The sequence below is a fragment of the Phalangium opilio genome, unplaced genomic scaffold (genome assembly GCF_054372755.1).
Source record: "Phalangium opilio isolate 3A_F unplaced genomic scaffold, DU_Popi_V2 ptg000014l_1, whole genome shotgun sequence".
NCBI lineage: Eukaryota > Metazoa > Arthropoda > Arachnida > Opiliones > Phalangiidae > Phalangium > Phalangium opilio.
Genome location: NW_028324149.1, coordinates 768,213 through 785,048, shown reverse-complemented (window position 1 = coordinate 785,048; position 16,836 = coordinate 768,213). Strand labels below are relative to the sequence as shown.

General features: G+C 35.5%; 1 protein-coding gene across 2 annotated transcripts in view; it reads right to left on the bottom strand.

Annotated features, from left to right (window-relative positions):
- The window catches only part of LOC149704965 (uncharacterized), a 58,895-nt gene that overhangs the window by 6,256 nt on the left and 35,803 nt on the right, over positions 1–16,836 (bottom strand). The gene's annotated exons all lie outside the window — the stretch shown is intronic.

The following is a 16,836-nucleotide window of genomic DNA, read 5'->3' as shown; positions in this document are numbered from 1 at the left end:
TCTGTGCTAGATTTCATCTTACGGTTTTGTTGAGTTCGAAAACGCGTAAGATATTTTGGAGAAGAAGTTTTCTTAATCAGATTGGGAGGCAGGGGAGCTCTCTAGCTTGCGATGGGGATATTTCCAAAACCATATGATATAACATTACAAACGGGTATCAGGTCTTATCTACAAGTGTCTAGCTGACCTGTAGAATTTGGAGAAAACTTTAGGATGAATCCTGTTGCCATATTCCAATTCAGTAGTGTTTTTCTCGACTTTTACTTTTCCTTTAAGCCTAACCGTTCTATCTCTTCTTTGTTCTTTGGGCGCACTGTAACCACCGTAAATTTCTTAAGATCTTTTTCAACGAACGATTATCCACGGTCATAAATTCGCTCCAAGCGTTAAGCCTAGAGTCCTTTAGACAGTAGCTTCTACTATATCTGGCTTTATCATTAATGAGTTCATCGGAGGGAAGTGGAAAATTAGCGCCAACGTCGCCTCCGACCAACGAAGGCTGCGCTACTAAAACTTTGCCGCCACCAATTTAGGGTCCTTCAGGGGTAAGGAAAGGGGCTATATACTCTTCAGCAATGGGGACACATATTTTTTTTTACTATCCGAATTACGCTCCATTGCTTGATTATTATTTTCCTTGGGGCGCTGCTGTTTATGGTTAAAAATAATACTGGTTTGGTTAATTTTAATTGAGGTTTCGGAGTCTGTATTTCAGAAATATTAGCGTTGTTACGTACAATTATATAAGTAAAATTTAGTATTTTGCCGCTGAACCATTGGGACCTTTATAGCTTGCTCAAAATGTCTAAAACTATTCCTGTAGTAAATCCAGAATTGTCAGAGTATATTTGGAAGTCCTGGATTTTGAATGTGGATGGTGCAACGTATTGGCAAAAATTTAAAATTGTCACAATTTGAAATTTCATATCGATTCAGCAATTTTGCTAATATGCAGTCTGTGATAAATTAAGGGGGATGTTCTTTGACCGATTTTGAGTCGAAAATGTAACATCTATCTCTATTTTGTCGTCCGGGCCACTGTTTTCCAGTTATGAATTGAGTGTTTTAGGGACGACCCCTTAGTTAAATTGGAAATCATTGTATTTCAGTTTCTTAATTAAATTTAAGGGGTCATCCGTAAAATATTAGCCAGTCAATAATTTACAACCTTAATTACTCTTGCTCTCGTTGAAGTAGACGCAAGTACTCGGTACCATTTGAAAAATAAACATTATATCTATCATATCCTCGAAACATTTAATCTTATCATTTAAATCACCATAGTTATTACGTCTCGAAGTCTGATGTTGAAAAAAAACAAAAACGATTCAATTAAGGAAATGATACAAGCATGTGCGAGAAAGAAAAACTAATATAAAAAAGTAACCCCAAGCACGTTTACAAATGGTTGTGTTAGCCATCGCTTTCCATTTGCGGTCGGATCGGGTTTAAGAAGCGGGAAGAAGAAATTTGTTTCTGAACGGAAATTAAGTCGTATCATTAGGTTTTTATCAGAATCATTTACAGAACGGGGGAATAAAACCCCAACCGATTCTTTTTAATTTTGCTTATCTAATATAAAAAAATCCCGGACTAAACCTCTCCTCGAATTATTCCTTCTTTCTCAGTCTCACACTTGATGTGTTCGCGATAAAACTGCGGATGAAGTAAATACCAGGGTGAACAGAAACTCGCTTTATTAATTTGGTCACCTCGAATAATTAATGGACTGTATTAAGTTTGAGCGCACGAGACCACGAGTTTATCTTATACTCTCCTTCGTCTAACGTCTACTGGTTGTGACAATCGCAATTTGCTTAGGGTTTTAGCCCTCTCTCGTGTTATATGGTTAGGCTTGATGTAGAGGTTTAGGTTGTTGCAAACTCTGGGTGGTAATATAATTTTTCTGTTGTGTTAAACGCATTAGGGTCTTGGAAAAGCGGGAAACTTGGTGGGGATCTGTTGAGTATGGCGGGAAGACCCCTTTTTGGCGGGAAAAAAACACAGACTAATAATATTTCATATAGTCCCCAATTTTCTTCGAATTTGTGTCATAGCTTAGTTTTTTAGCGCGTTATGCGGTCGACGCGATGGTCATGGGTCTGAGCCTGCTAAGCGCTAGTTATCTAAAAAAATAATATTTCAGTAATTTCACTGCTACTAATTAGTGTATTCAAATCAGAATGGCCTCGTGCCCATGAAGCATTTTTGGTCTTACTAATAATATTGAAAGAAGCCCGCACGCGCCTAAACTAACTTGGCCTATACAGTGAGGTTTACGTCTCTCTTCACACATTTATGTACTAAGACAATTTCCTCCGTACCAAACCGGAAATGACACTTCCCAGTTCCTAGAGTTCCTCTTCCGAGGTATCGGACACATTCGGAATGTTTTTTAAATTAACTCGATACTGGGGATATTCTTATAAAGCAAATGTCTGACCCCTTTTCACGCGGTCCCTTCGGATGTCGCGAGAAAATCCATCGGACGGAATCAAAGGAAACAGAAAGAATTAACCGCAAAACTCGAGGTTGTCTCGCTCGCGCGCGAGAGCGCGGTCACGGGAAATCTAATACCCCTCATTTGCCCCTCGTTGCCTAACATTAATTACTGAGTTTTCTGAAATTAACTATTGGATCGTGAAAAGGGTTGAGATGAATGTGTCGCCATAATTATATACAATACTCAAAGACTGTTGTTTCACGACAACCGCCGGCTCGAGTTACCCTGCAGAGAGAAACCTCGCTTCAATAAATGAAAGAGACAAGCTGGAAAACTTTACAGTTTAGGTCCTGAGAAATTCGAGAATGACGGGTCCTACGACATGACGCGTTTGCTGTATTACTAAACGTAATTCCCAGGGTAGTTGCTCACGAAATTTTCGTGGCCTAGCTTTGCACGAGTTAAAGGGAAACTTTTAACATTTGGTAAACATAAAGCTTTTTTTTACTCTAAAAAGCGTATAAAATTATAAAGAAACTAACAAACTTAGCGTAAGGCTAATTACGTACCCAAATTATTATTTTTAATTAATAGCATTAATTTTAACATCGTTGTAATAATTTTAGCACAATTTCAAATTGAATTCCATCATCTAATTCCCTCTAAATTAACTACTGAAAAAAATGCAATTCTGTAGTTTCGAAAACCTTTTATCAAGTGAGATATTTTGCCGGGCCCAGACATATTGTATTATAAAGTGGTGTCTGCGCTGTTAGTATTTAGGCCTAGAAGCTTTTCTATTGTATAATCCAATTTACGTGAGTTTTACCTTAAACGTCTGGAGAACCTTTTGTATTCCTACTTTAAGAAGGACGGTATACGCTGAAAGGGTAGAAAATATAATTCGGAAAAAGCTGCCTGCATCCATTCTTTCCAGATTAATTTCCTTTCACGGTCGTCTCGGCGTACGTAATCGAGTTAGAGCTATTCTAATTCTATACACCCTTAAAAACAGCGAGAAAACTGTATATTTTTACCGTAATTTTAACCCTTTCTAACGTTGGGAAACTTCCTGTCCAACGAAAATGTTAATTCGAGCGTAGGTTAGTTTCTTTCATGAACAGCGGAACACAAAGTGTCAAAATTTGTTTTTCGCCTAGCTACTTTAATTTGGTTTTTACCATCTTGAGAGTAATTTACGCTTTGGGCGACTGGCCTAATCTCCGAGGAAGGTCTACTAAAATAGATAAAAATGTTAGGAGACATCCTTAGACTCTTGATGGATGCTTGTAACAAGTTGTACATTACAGAGCGTAAAACAATTATGTAAAACAGTAATTTTTATTTTTGCCTAACTTCTTCGTGGTTATAAATGATACAAGAACAGAATGTGACATTTTGGCAAACGAGTCTGTCTAGACTAAAATGTTTCGCGTAAAAATAGGCTTGTGTTAGATTTCAGGCCAAGGCTTATTTTGTTTGTTTCGCAGCTCTCGAAAACTTAGGCCTTCAAGTGGATAGAGCTATATTCCATTAGGATTATTATTTTAACTTATGAAATATATTGATACTACGGAATATGGACTACAAATAGGTACAAATAAGATCAAAATAGGACAAAAATTAACAAAGATACAACCAATTTAAAAATGTATCTTATTCCCATAGAAATAACATTGCCCCTGGTGGATAGCTTCACCCTGAGCATTTCTGCGCGGCAGTGTAAACATTTCTACAGGGGCCGTAGGATTAACACGGAGGTTATTACCCCTTAAAGTATGCTTCACTTAACTTTTATGTTTTACAATAAAACAATTAGAAAAAGTAAAAGTTATTCAAATTATCAAGGAAAACTAAAGTTAAATAACTTTACAATGTTATTATCTAGTCTTAATGACCCGTACCAGTTTATTCCGACTATATAACGGAAAACAATGAATAAAGATTCCGAGTCTAATGTAAATTTGCTTCTCGTAATGGAACTAACAGTTATCTCAAATCCCTATATACTTTCAATTCGCGCCTTATTTCTCCCGCTCTTTCAAGTCTTAGTTTCATCTTTTAATTTTCTCCGGATTCTCTTTGTAGTTGCAAATCATTTTCAGGAAGAAGATTAGTATATAGATATAGGTCTATATTCCAAATTTAATTGCGTCATCAGAGTCATGTTATAAATACAGGTAGTTTTTATTTAAAACAAATATGCTAATTTTAGAAACACGTGGGAGTTCAAAACAATTATTTTTTCCCGGAATGTTTTTTCTTTAACTTCACTGTCTTGATTTTTTTGCTGCCAATTTATACTTAGAAGAAAAAACCTAGTAAAATGAGCTCCAAGAAGCTATAGTTTATTCCTGTACCCAAAGCAATTATTTTCAAAATATTCTGACAACTAAATTTGCAATTCATTACTGCGGGTTTATTATTATTTTTTTTACTCGTAGCTTTTTCTGTTATACTCAAACACTTTATTTGAAGGTACGCTCATGGATATTGCATGTATTTTACTCGTAAGGGTTGAAGAAAGCTTGTTGAGATTGAATAAAGCTATTTGAAAGACAAACAGAATGTAATTTGAAGTGCACCCGAAACCATTCCTAAAAGAAAGACGTAGTTTGATTTATAAGGGCCTTTTCATTATTGCGCAAGATTCGATTTTTGTATCCTTGGGGTTTGGAAGGTTCTGAAAGGTATTGACTGAGCAGTTTTTCAACACTAACTCTATTTAGTTGGGAAGCTCAGCATAAGTTTTGATATAGCTAAGTAATTAGGTACTCACTAAAGATTTGCAATTTTGCAGCCATCTTAGAAAATGGTGGCCAGATATTTAAATAAAAACCTGTCTTAGGAGTGCCATAATTGTATCTATTAATGAATATGGCGTGTGCTTCTTGTTTTCGGTCTTTCTCTTGCAAAGAGAAAAAACCAATACTCTTAATTCGAACCTTTCAACGTTTTTCTTGTCTCAAGTAGTTCAAAGAGTTTTTTTTCTTCTTCAAAGTGAAGTAAAAAAAATTAAGGTAGGGTTGAAATTCAGATGAAAATAGCTTGAAACAATTATTCTGTCAAATCTAAAACCAACAGATTAGATTACTGTTCTTTTAAAAATAAGTTCACTTAAAATTCTTCTATTGGCACCCTCATACCTTTCACTGTATGGGTAGTTAAAATTACGTGCCACTTTGTGTTTTGCAGCATGCAAAGGTCAGGTCTAGATAAAGTATTACGCAGGATTTTAACTATTCCTAATAATAACCATTTGACAATATGGTTATTACACACTGATGGTAAAATACCCAACTAACATATACGTTTCAGCTTCCCAGGTAACGCTGTTTAATTCTAGGAGAGCGATAGCTCTCTTAGATAAGACCTCATACCGACTTTAATGTATAAGGATGGTTTTTTGATTGGTTATAACTTTTTTTGTATCGTATTAACTGCTTTGAAAAAATTCCACAGAACTACAATTCGGGCCCTCAATATGTGGTTAAAATTTCAAGAAGATCCACCCATTAGTTTATTGTATAAAAAATAAAGTTGCTAAGGGTGGTTTTCATTTCCATAAAATTAATCAGCCCTTTTGGTGAAAAAGTTAAATTTTCCCATAGAAATAACATGGAGTTTTTTTCAAATTTAGCCATTTTGTGGCCACCCTTTTGAAATGAAATATTCGTTTGTTACGTTTGGGAACGGTTTTATATCAAAATTTAAACCTTTTTCTAGGACCATTTTTAAGGTTTTTGAGAAAAATTAATTTTAAGTATGTTTAATTTTAAATTTTAAAAACTACCCCAATCTGCGATATTTTAGCATGGATACGCTGTTTCATTGGTAAATATCAGCGCGACCAATATTGGCCTTTTTTTACGTATAGTTGCGTCACAATAATCCGATTGTTTTTTCTTAATGCCTTTTGGTTGAAATGGCCTATCGATAGTGAGATAAGACTGCTTTAATATTGCCGCCGTGACAAATTACCCCGTTTGTGGCCGCCATTTTTTTAAGGGGAAAAAAATTTGAGAGTGGGTCCTTTTTCGTTGCCATTTTCATATTTTTTGAGGATTTGCTCATGGATGGATTTTAAATATAATATAAAGTAGGTTTCAAGCTTTAATATAAGCCTAATTTCATAGTTTTCCACCTTTTTATTGTCCCACAATCTATTTCTAAACTTGGCACTTTCTTTAAGGCGGTGAAATTGCGCTAAGCCTTGGCTTACCTTTAATTTTTGCCATTTATAAAAATGTTTACCTCTTGTTGTTACTTCGCCTTCTCGTATCGTCGTGTTTTTAAAGTTTAGACTTTGAAAGTAGTGCTTAGTTTTCTTAAATATTACTTAATTGTATAAAATTTCAATATTATAATTGCCTAAAACGTCCGTATTAACGAATTCAATGTTTTTTGTTGAAGGGACGCGCCTTGCATTTGAATTTCGTTCCCTCGAAACTACCCCCTTTAAGAGACCGGCCGCCGGAGGCTTTTTCTTCTACGCCCTCTCGGTCGCTCGTTCAGCCCCGATTCCCCCGAAAACAGCTGTAGTGACTCTGTTATTTACCAAAAATGTATGCGGTCAGTGTGTTGTTTTTGCATTTTAATGCTTCTAATCGTGGTGCACGTCGAGGTTTACGAATCCAACGTGTGTTGCGTAATGAAAATCAAGGGTGGATACTATATGATCTAATGATCTATGCTTTAAAAGGAATTTGACGGCGACAGTCATGCAAAAACGGTATTAGGCCTTGCCAAAAGTTGACCAAGCTATAGTGAGCCTTGTCAGTCAATGATATAAGAAATTGACCCTCGGATATCCTCTGACTAGGAGATGGTTATAAAGTTACTAACTCTCGATTTTGGAGGTAGATACTGTCTAGTGACACTTAAAGTAACGACTTAATCTTATAAACAGACTAACATCATAAGCCCATATCGTAAATTCACCGATGTTGATATCTAAGCTTACTTGAAATACCAATACCAATTTTTTTAACTCAATGAATCTTAAATATCAACATCAAAAATTATCTTCTGAAAGAGATATCTACTTATATTCCATTCAAATTTCTCGCAACATTTCAAATTAACGAATAGAAATGTGCAAATGAAGTTCTAACTGATTAATTGGGCAAATTGCTATATTGGTCACCATTACCGATCGCAGATAGATTTGCGCCCTTCAGTAGTGTTTATTATGCTTGTGAAATGGTAAGCGAAATCTGTGATTAAAGTTTAAAATAGACATGAGCAAAAAGGGCTTTATTCATATCAACTCGATTACCGAATATCTAAATTTGACTAAAATTAACAAAATATTCCCTTCATGGTTAAAAATCTTGTTTGAAGCAGCAAGCCATCTAATCCTTGTTTGCCTTCTTTTGAAAAAAAATAATAGGTTGATACCTCTTTCAGTAGATTATTCATTCATATTTCAGTTTCATTGAGTTTAAAAAAAATTAGTTCCACCATTGGTTAATTTTCAATATTGACCAATCGACAATCAAAAATTTTAATAACTAAATTACAAAGACCGGTTCAAAACCATATTAGTTTTGAAACGATTAAATTATAATTTTAAACATATATACTAGTTAATTCCTCGTAGGTAATTAGTTTATTTCCTTAGTGAAATTAATGCTGAATATTATATACACAAAGTAAATAATAAATTAACTTCTAAAATTTAAATGTAAAGTGTGTGCATTATTTCCCGATTAATAAAAGATATCCACCTATTTTCATTCAAATTAATTACTAATTTGTGGATAATGGATAGAAAATGTCGAGCTCTAATTGCGATATAGCTAAAATCAATCCCACGGGCTAATTATATTACAATATAACCTTTGCCCTATGTTTACTGTTTTGAATTTTATTTGTAAAATTTAAAACATAAAATAGTATTACAATTTTTTTTAATTAAATAATTATTAATAAATTTCAATAAAATAAATTCTGGTTAAATACATAACACTACTTTTTATTAATTTTCTGAAATTATCAGAGCTAAATATGAAAGACACATATTTAATTGCTCTCATTTCGACACAACTGCAACCGTATAGATTTATTCATTTAATAACATTTCTCATTTCTAATTATTTAAATTCAAAGGGCTGTATTAACTTTTAAAGGTGAAAACCCAGCTGACTTAGAAGTAAAAAAATACCAGGCTGCCAGGCTGTCTCTTTACACAACAGAGTTGGCCATTCTCGCTTATGAGAAATGAATCCTTGTCATATGCATCTCTGGACTTTAGGAGCTCCAGGACTCCCAACTGAATCAGGGTGGGAAATAGGGATTTTTTTAAAACTAGACATTGGGCCAGCGACCCCCTGCCCAGGAATAAATGAACTGGTCCATGACCATTGACCAGGGCGCGGCGTCTGCTAAACTAAAGAAGTGGGTAATTAAAATAGTTGAGATAATGTCTGGACCCTGGTTACCCTAGAATTTCCTTAGTGGTCCTGTGGACCACTGCTCACCCTTCGATTTAATTTTTAAACTGGTCATTTTCCCTGTGCCACCGCCTTATTTGCAACGCTGAACTGAAGATTTCTTTTGACCGGACCATAGCCTACTCGATCACGCGCAACACGTCGCAAGCATTGAGTTCAGAACATATATCCATGTCGCAAGCTGCTTGCGCTATAGCGCGAGTCAGGGTGGGAAATAAGGATTTTTTTAAACTGGACATTAGGCCAGAGCCCTCCTGACTTGGAATAAATAAACTAGTCCGTGACAATAGACCTTTTCACCGGTAGAGCGGGGGTGAACAGGGGGGGAAATTTCGAGAGGTGAGCATGCGTAGAAAGAATGTTTGGGTGCAGTGCAGTACTTTTAACCATTCCTTTTGCCTTATTTGCTACGCATTCGAGTTTATTTTTATAAAACAGTGTTTTATTACTTGTTGTAAAAGTATTAATTGAACTTCCGAGGTGAAATTTTATCGAATTCAATTGATAGACGTAAAATTAGGGAATTTAATGAAATTCTACTCACTAAATTGGGCGCCAAGGCTTACGAGCGTGTTATACGCAGCACTTTCGGCACGGCATCGGCGGTCATCGCCGATGATCCCATACCGTCGCCGAGGCTTAGTGAGTTTAACCTACTAGTATCAATGCACCGTTTCCATTAGAACTTAAACAATTTATTTCTTAACATGGTTTTAATTGTACTATCTCAGTTTTAAATACTAGGCATTTTATTTTAATATTGAATTTCAAAAGGTCTCCCATACGTCCATCGTAGTTTAGTTTACACGTTTAACTCCATAGAAGCGCTATAACTCATGCCCCCAAACATTGCAACTTCTCATGCGCGGCCCTTAAAGTGAATAGGCTAATTGGCCAGAGCACGTCGTCTGCTAAGCTAAGGAAGTGGATAATTAAAATATTAGAATTTTAATGTGTGGACTCTGGTTACCCTTGAATTTTTTAGTAGTCTCGTGGACCACTGACCCCCCTCCGATTTAATTTTTGAACTGTACCAGGCAATTTTTAAACTCGTCATTTGCCCTGTGTTACCGCCTTATTTCCCACGCTGGCGCGAGTTGCTTTGCGTTGTCGAGTGCGTGATGGAGCGGGCTATGCCTGGAGTCCCAACCCCCGTTACTTACTACCAAAATACCCACTAGCATAGCCCACTCGATCACGCTCTCTTTTCCCCGGCTACATATTTTGAAGAGGGCACTTTTTAGGCGTATTTATTAACAATCTTGGATCACCTTTGTGGACTTTTAGGGTAGCCCTTATAAACTGAGTCGGCATTGCCCTGACTATTTTGTGTTTAAGGTTTATAAGCTTAATATCAAACAGACGTTAGTTAATGCTACAAAAAAAGTTCGAAATTGATAATCTCGGATCGTCTTTGAGAAGTTTTAAGGATATCCGAATTTCATATTGGGCTTATGAAAAGTTTGAGCTAAAGGTTAAACAGACATAAATCAGCGTTTTAAAAAATTGTGTAAAACTGTCAATTTGGTCCTATTTGTGGAATTTTTAGGGGAGCGCCTCGCGTTTCAATAAAGGGTTGTAAAAAATTGTATTATGTTAATTACAATAAGAATACAAACTTTCAATGAGTTACGTTTTTATTTTTTGGAGTATCATTATAAATAAATGACTGATTGAGCTAAAGTTACGGTCCCCTTTTTATATGTTTCTGCTTAGTGTAGATTTTGAAAATGTAAAACAGTTTCTTAACAATCTTAATTAAAATGAAGACTGAAGGAGCAGATATTAATCAAAAATGTCTTGATTAGAATCAAGTCCTAAAAAGTATCGATAAGACTGAGGTTATCACTTGTCTGAAGGATCAGATATTAATTTTTCTTTTTAATTGAAACTTAAAGGCATGCTTAAGAAAAAAACAACGTTCCATTACCGTTTTCCGTTGAAATAACTTATTTTACAGGTAATCAATTTCAAAAATTTACTTATCTCGGGTTTTCGGGCACAATTCCATTCCCCCAAAACATTTTATCATTACATTAATTACTTTTGAGAGATAACGTGTCAAAATAAGCTTTAAAACAATAAAAAACTGAATGAGCGGTCTGTTTAGCCATGACCAAAACCTTCAAATCAGTGTTGCTAATGTTAGAAAGTGGATGTTCCCACTTCCATTTTAAAAATTTGCCGCATTTCCCACACCCCCTTTTTTACAGTCATATTTATCTGGACTATTTTATCATACTAAGTTTAATATGGAATATCACTCCGCATGGCTTTGACAATATGTACAAATGCTATAAAGCTTTAAAATTCTCAAAATATGCTTTCTTTTTTTTCAGTGCCAAACTTAAAATCACCGAATTTATTTCAAAATGTCGCTTGAAATTATTAAACCGGATAAAATTTTCGAAAATGCACTAATTTTAACTGTGCAGTTAAAATTAGTGCATTTTTGAAAATTTTGCACTATTAACCCTTGAACAGGAAAATTCCGACATTTGATTGATTTCGGAAAAATATTACTTTTTCCCCACAGAGCCTAAAACCAAACCTAAATCTCCCACGATGTGGGAAATTACCCACACATTGGCAACACTGCTTTAAAAACTTACAACAAGCACACTTTCGAGACATGTTCTGAACAAATTAGTGCTTAACCCTCTAATAGTACGACCACGGAGAATTGATGTAAACTGTAGTTGAAATATATTCATGTGCGACCTGTGGCACTGAATGGTCTCTAACCATTGTTTGAAACTAGAGAGAGAAATAGTGAGCAGCATTAATCATGTCCTGAGCTATGAGAATGAACAGTATGACTGTTGACTGAAGTACACTAGACATTACATCATTTTGCATAACCACGAGTAAAAATCTAACTGTCCCTACTTAATTTTCCGCCATTGTTTTAAAACGTATCCACTGCGAAGCATACCGGGCACAAATGAGGGAACCTTTTAAAACTCAATGTCATACACGTACTCTCTCAAAAGTAATTAATGTAATGATAAAATGTTTTGGGGGAATGGAATTGTGCCCGAAAACCCGAGATAAGTAAATTTTTGAAATTGATTACCTGTAAAATAAGTTATTTCAACGGAAAACGGTAATGGAACGTTGTTTTTTTCTTAAGCATGCCTTTAAGTTTCAATTAAAAAGAAAAATTAATATCTGATCCTTCAGACAAGTGATAACCTCAGTCTTATCGATACTTTTTAGGACTTGATTCTAATCAAGACATTTTTGATTATAATTATAAAGATACTATAGTAAAATAAACTTCAGTCCCAAATTTACAATTAAAATTTTAAACCTCTTTGTAAAGCCGCCCCTCCCCCTGTTAATACTTTTTGTTATAGTGTAATTAAAAAACGGAACGTAACGGTTCTTAGTAACTTCTTAATTATTTGATATAATGTTAAGGAAACGGGGTATATAGAATCGTCGCGTCGGCGTTTGGCCTTTAGCGATCTCTCTCTCTCTCTCTCTCTCTCTCTCTCTCGGCGAGTAAGTTTAATTAATAAATCTGCCGCGACGGCCTGCCTTAATTGAGCCCTATAGTTGGAATAAGCTTAGAGAAGTTTCGTATAACGCCCAGTCCCTCTGTAACACTGAAGTATATGTATATATACATGTATATATTCGCCGGGGAGAAAACATCCTTCATTATTTTAGCTAGAAGAGTCGCGTGTTACCATAAGTTTATAAGATATGTTCCTCCATAAGTTTGTAAATTCTGGTTACAAACTGGAGCTTGTTATGACGTGAATGAGGTGGGTCATAGATTCGAGTTAAGCGAAGGAGGCCTGGTGAGGCGCTGCTGTCAAAGGGGGCTTGGTAATGCAGACTAAATAGGACTAGATGGAATTAAGTCCTGCAAAATTAACTAACCACCGTGTCTAGGACTTCAATTCTCGCTTGTCGTTCTCGAACTATAGCTCGAGCTGCAATACGAAGCATAGGAAGTGTCATACTTATGATGATACTTAAAGTTTGAGCGAAAAGTTGACGCTTTTCTGCAATAAGAGAACGGAACTGTAAACTGTTTATGGATCGACTAGTTTCCTGTTACTGCTAAGTTTTAATTGAAAAGAAATGTTCATAGTTAACGGTGTTTATCAGCGATCAATTTACCCCTTTCGATTATTCTTTGTTTTCTGCAAAGGCATGCACGGTTTGTGTTGTATTTGTATCCCAATTTTAGAAGTATTTCTATTTGTGGCATGCATGTGATATTTCAGGTCAAAGGTTACCCCCATTTCGAGCGCACCCTTAGAATTAGTTTTAAATAAACAAATGCTCAAATTGCATAAATTTTAAGTAAAATTAAAAATTGCGGAAAACCAAAACCTCCTTTTCTATTTTCAAAATCAGTTAGATAATGAAAGACGCAATTGATTGTGAAATATGCGTTTTCTTAACTATTAATTCCTTTGAAAAACACGTGACTAACAATTCAGGCTTGCAATTCCTTGGGTCATCGACCCATAGAACCACGATACAAACGTAGTTCAAAAGACACTTGTGAATAAGGCTTTACGTTGCATTTGCCTGGCGGGAACCTTGTCTTGGGCTCCTGGCACCAAGGTATCTCATCTAAAAGGACCGTTTGAACTTACGACTTAGACGTTTCATTGGAGTTTCTCTTCCTTAGCAAGTTTTATTTGAAAACTTTCTGATAAAACCGTGAACCATTCTTACAGAAAGAAATGCGCGGAGAGAGAAATAAAAATTGTTATTGATTTTAGTCGCATTAAGGGAAACCTCCTCTGGTTCACGGCTTGTCCCAAAAAATGCAATTTTTATTTTTTTATTTTTCTGCAGGCTCCAATATTCAATTTTATTTTCATACTTCTTTTTGGAGTATCCCCCTTCTTTCTTTGCACGGGTTGGTTTTTACTGAAATTGAAACCCCGTAGGTTGATGTCAAGTATTTTATTGTCGTTATTCAAATATTGCGAAGGCAGAAAACAGGACAGAACGTACGTAAATATCATAATTTCCTAGTAAAAGGTCTTACAGTTTAACTTCACAATATGAACAATTGGTACTTATTAAAGGGTAGATATACAGTTTTGAACGGGACATATTTTTGAGCGTTAGTTTCTCAATACTCATCTTCCATTGACCATCTTGTTCAAATTTCCACTCAACCTTGTGCACTCTTTTCGCCAATAGAGAAATATTGTCGCAAATTCGATTCGCGCATTTGAATCCGAGAACGTTAAAGTGGCGACGAAACCTTTAAATGTCTTTTCTCGCGGGCAAGAAAAAATGAGCGAGAGAGAGCTAGGCGATAGGGTAGCAAAAAAAAAAGGAAGAAAATCCGCTGATCTCGACGTTACCGATTTGAGAATCGAGAACTTTAAGGCATCGAAAGGGTGCGCGAATAATACTGGAAGCCCCAGCCGCCTCTGCCTATCTGGCGACTTTTTATTCCCCTAAGCAATTACGTCTTTTCTCCAGTCTAAAACGCACCCGAATAGAGACAGCTAGCTAGAATCAGTGCCATATCGAGTCGAATAAAACTGGGAGAAATTAAAATAGGAGCTTTTGTCTAAGAAAAATACGATTAAGGACAATTTTCGCACCATCCAATTGTTACTTCTACCAGAGCTAGTTTGGTCCGATATTGGTTAAAATTCTTGATTTTTCCTACATGGAGAATTAAGCTATAGGTAACAATTTCTCCTTGTTTAATTAATCCAAGGAGTTGCTAAAGCTGGCGGAGCGAAATTTAGCAATCGCAAGCTCGGAAATTGAATTTGAAAATCACGAGCAAACCAAATCGCGTAATATCATTCATTCCTCGGTTTAGCGTCCGCGTCTATTTGAGAGAAACGTCGAAGGAAATGGGAATGAAACCCGTCGAACCATTTAAGTTTTCGCTTGAAAACGGGGAGAAATAGCTCATATTTTCCCATCCATTTATACCATATAGCGTATATTAAACCCGTTAAGCCTTGGTTCGGGATTTTCTTTCATCCATTCCGAAGCGATTTCAATAAATCCAATAAATTTCCCTTCGATGGTAGAATCTCGATGGCCCGTAAAATCCAATAGGATTCGCTGGCAATCAGCTTATAAGCCTTTGAAAATTGGGCCGCGCGTGTCACGTTGAGTTTAGGAAAAGTTTTATTTTTTTCGACGTTTAACTTAATACGTCTCTTAATGGTTAGTTAATTCGTATTGAAGTTGAAGAAATTAAAGGAAAATTTCACGTATAAGTAGCACTAGAAAACCTGGACTACGGCGCCATCCGCCATTGGTTTCGGGGCGTCTGCTAAATAGAACCTCTCTCAGCCTGTGAGAACTCAACCAATCCCGTAGGGGTAAGAGGTTCGATTTAGCAGACGCCAGTAAATCAATGGCGGGGGAATGGCGCATTGGTCCTTGATTATTTTTAAGACTAATTAAATATACTAATTATTTTGCAATAAGAGATCATTCATTTTAATTTTTAATATTTAATTCCTTTTATAATTATAAAATGGCCGATCTTTTAATTAAGGTATAATGTTAATGTACACTCTGAACCTTTTCCTTCAAACTGCAAACGTCTAGATCCCAACCTGGTTCCTTACAGGTTTTTAATGTAGGTTTCTTATTAAACTCTTATACATTTTCAATTGACTGGCCTGCTATATTACCTATAGATGTTTGTCCGCATATTGCACCTCCATTCGTAATAACGGTGATTTTACTCTACTACCAAATTACGCTAAGTATCATACTCGCCTACTTAATTAACAATGCCATAGAGTTTTCCATAAATTAGACATCGAAGTCTATAGTCTATAAATATCCTAATGGTATGGGTCTACTATACGCGTTCTTGCTATATCAACCCAAGGTCTGTTAATTGTATACGTGCATTTCGGTAAGGGATCTCGAAATAGCGCCAAATGGCACGCGCGATCAGCTCGATGGGGCATTTTACTGGAACGATCGAGCTTTGTTTAATATAAACCTTAGACAAATTATCCTGGAATAGAATTACGAAAAAACCTTTAAATTTGTGGCTTGGGGCTTAATTTAGTAAATTTTGTAGCGACGTCATCAAGGCTTAAGTATATATATAGTACCTGCATTTAATTTATTCAAATCCCGGATGTATTGTATAATATAATCCATGTTTCCCCATTATCTAAATTATCATATTGGAAATTATTGGGTTACGAATTTGCTCCCGCTTTCAATCGAAATAGTCTATATTCAGTTTGATATTATTACGCGTATTGCTTGTCCCTACCTTTATATTAACGATAATTGCCTTATATGACTAGGTTTAACTGCCAGGATATATCGTAAACCGGTGTATAACTTACAACAGCTGGAAAATCGTAACGGTATATTGAGATGCAAACATACCTAATGCGTTTACCAAATAACTCACGTAATTTCTAATCGAATTTCTCACCTTGCCGGCTTTATGCAACCAAATATTTTAGACAATAATCTTTAGTACGCGTACCTTTTAGGCTGTAATATATTTTGAGCTACGGTTATTCATTATATTTCAAAGCTTTTAAGGCGATTTAATGTATAGAAATTATAATAATCTTGGTCATTGCATAATCAGCGCGATGTTATAGTGAATTAATGCATTAATAAATAGAATTTAGGTTAATAATCAATGAATGCTTTAAGTTGTTTTAAAGTAGGTCAAAAATAGGACATGATTTTAAGTATCGGACGATTTTCTAACTGCTTTAACAAGTTTAAAAAGATTTATAATAATATTTACAAATATTAACCTGATACTTAACCTCGTGGAAAATGACACGTATCAAACATTCCTAAGATTCCAATACTGTATACAATAGCTTTATACTGTTATAACAAAAATTCATTCGTGTTATTAAGAACATGAATTCGAAAAAGGTAAGAATTTCAACGAATAAAATCAAGTTCATAAGGTGTGTTCCATAAGTTTGT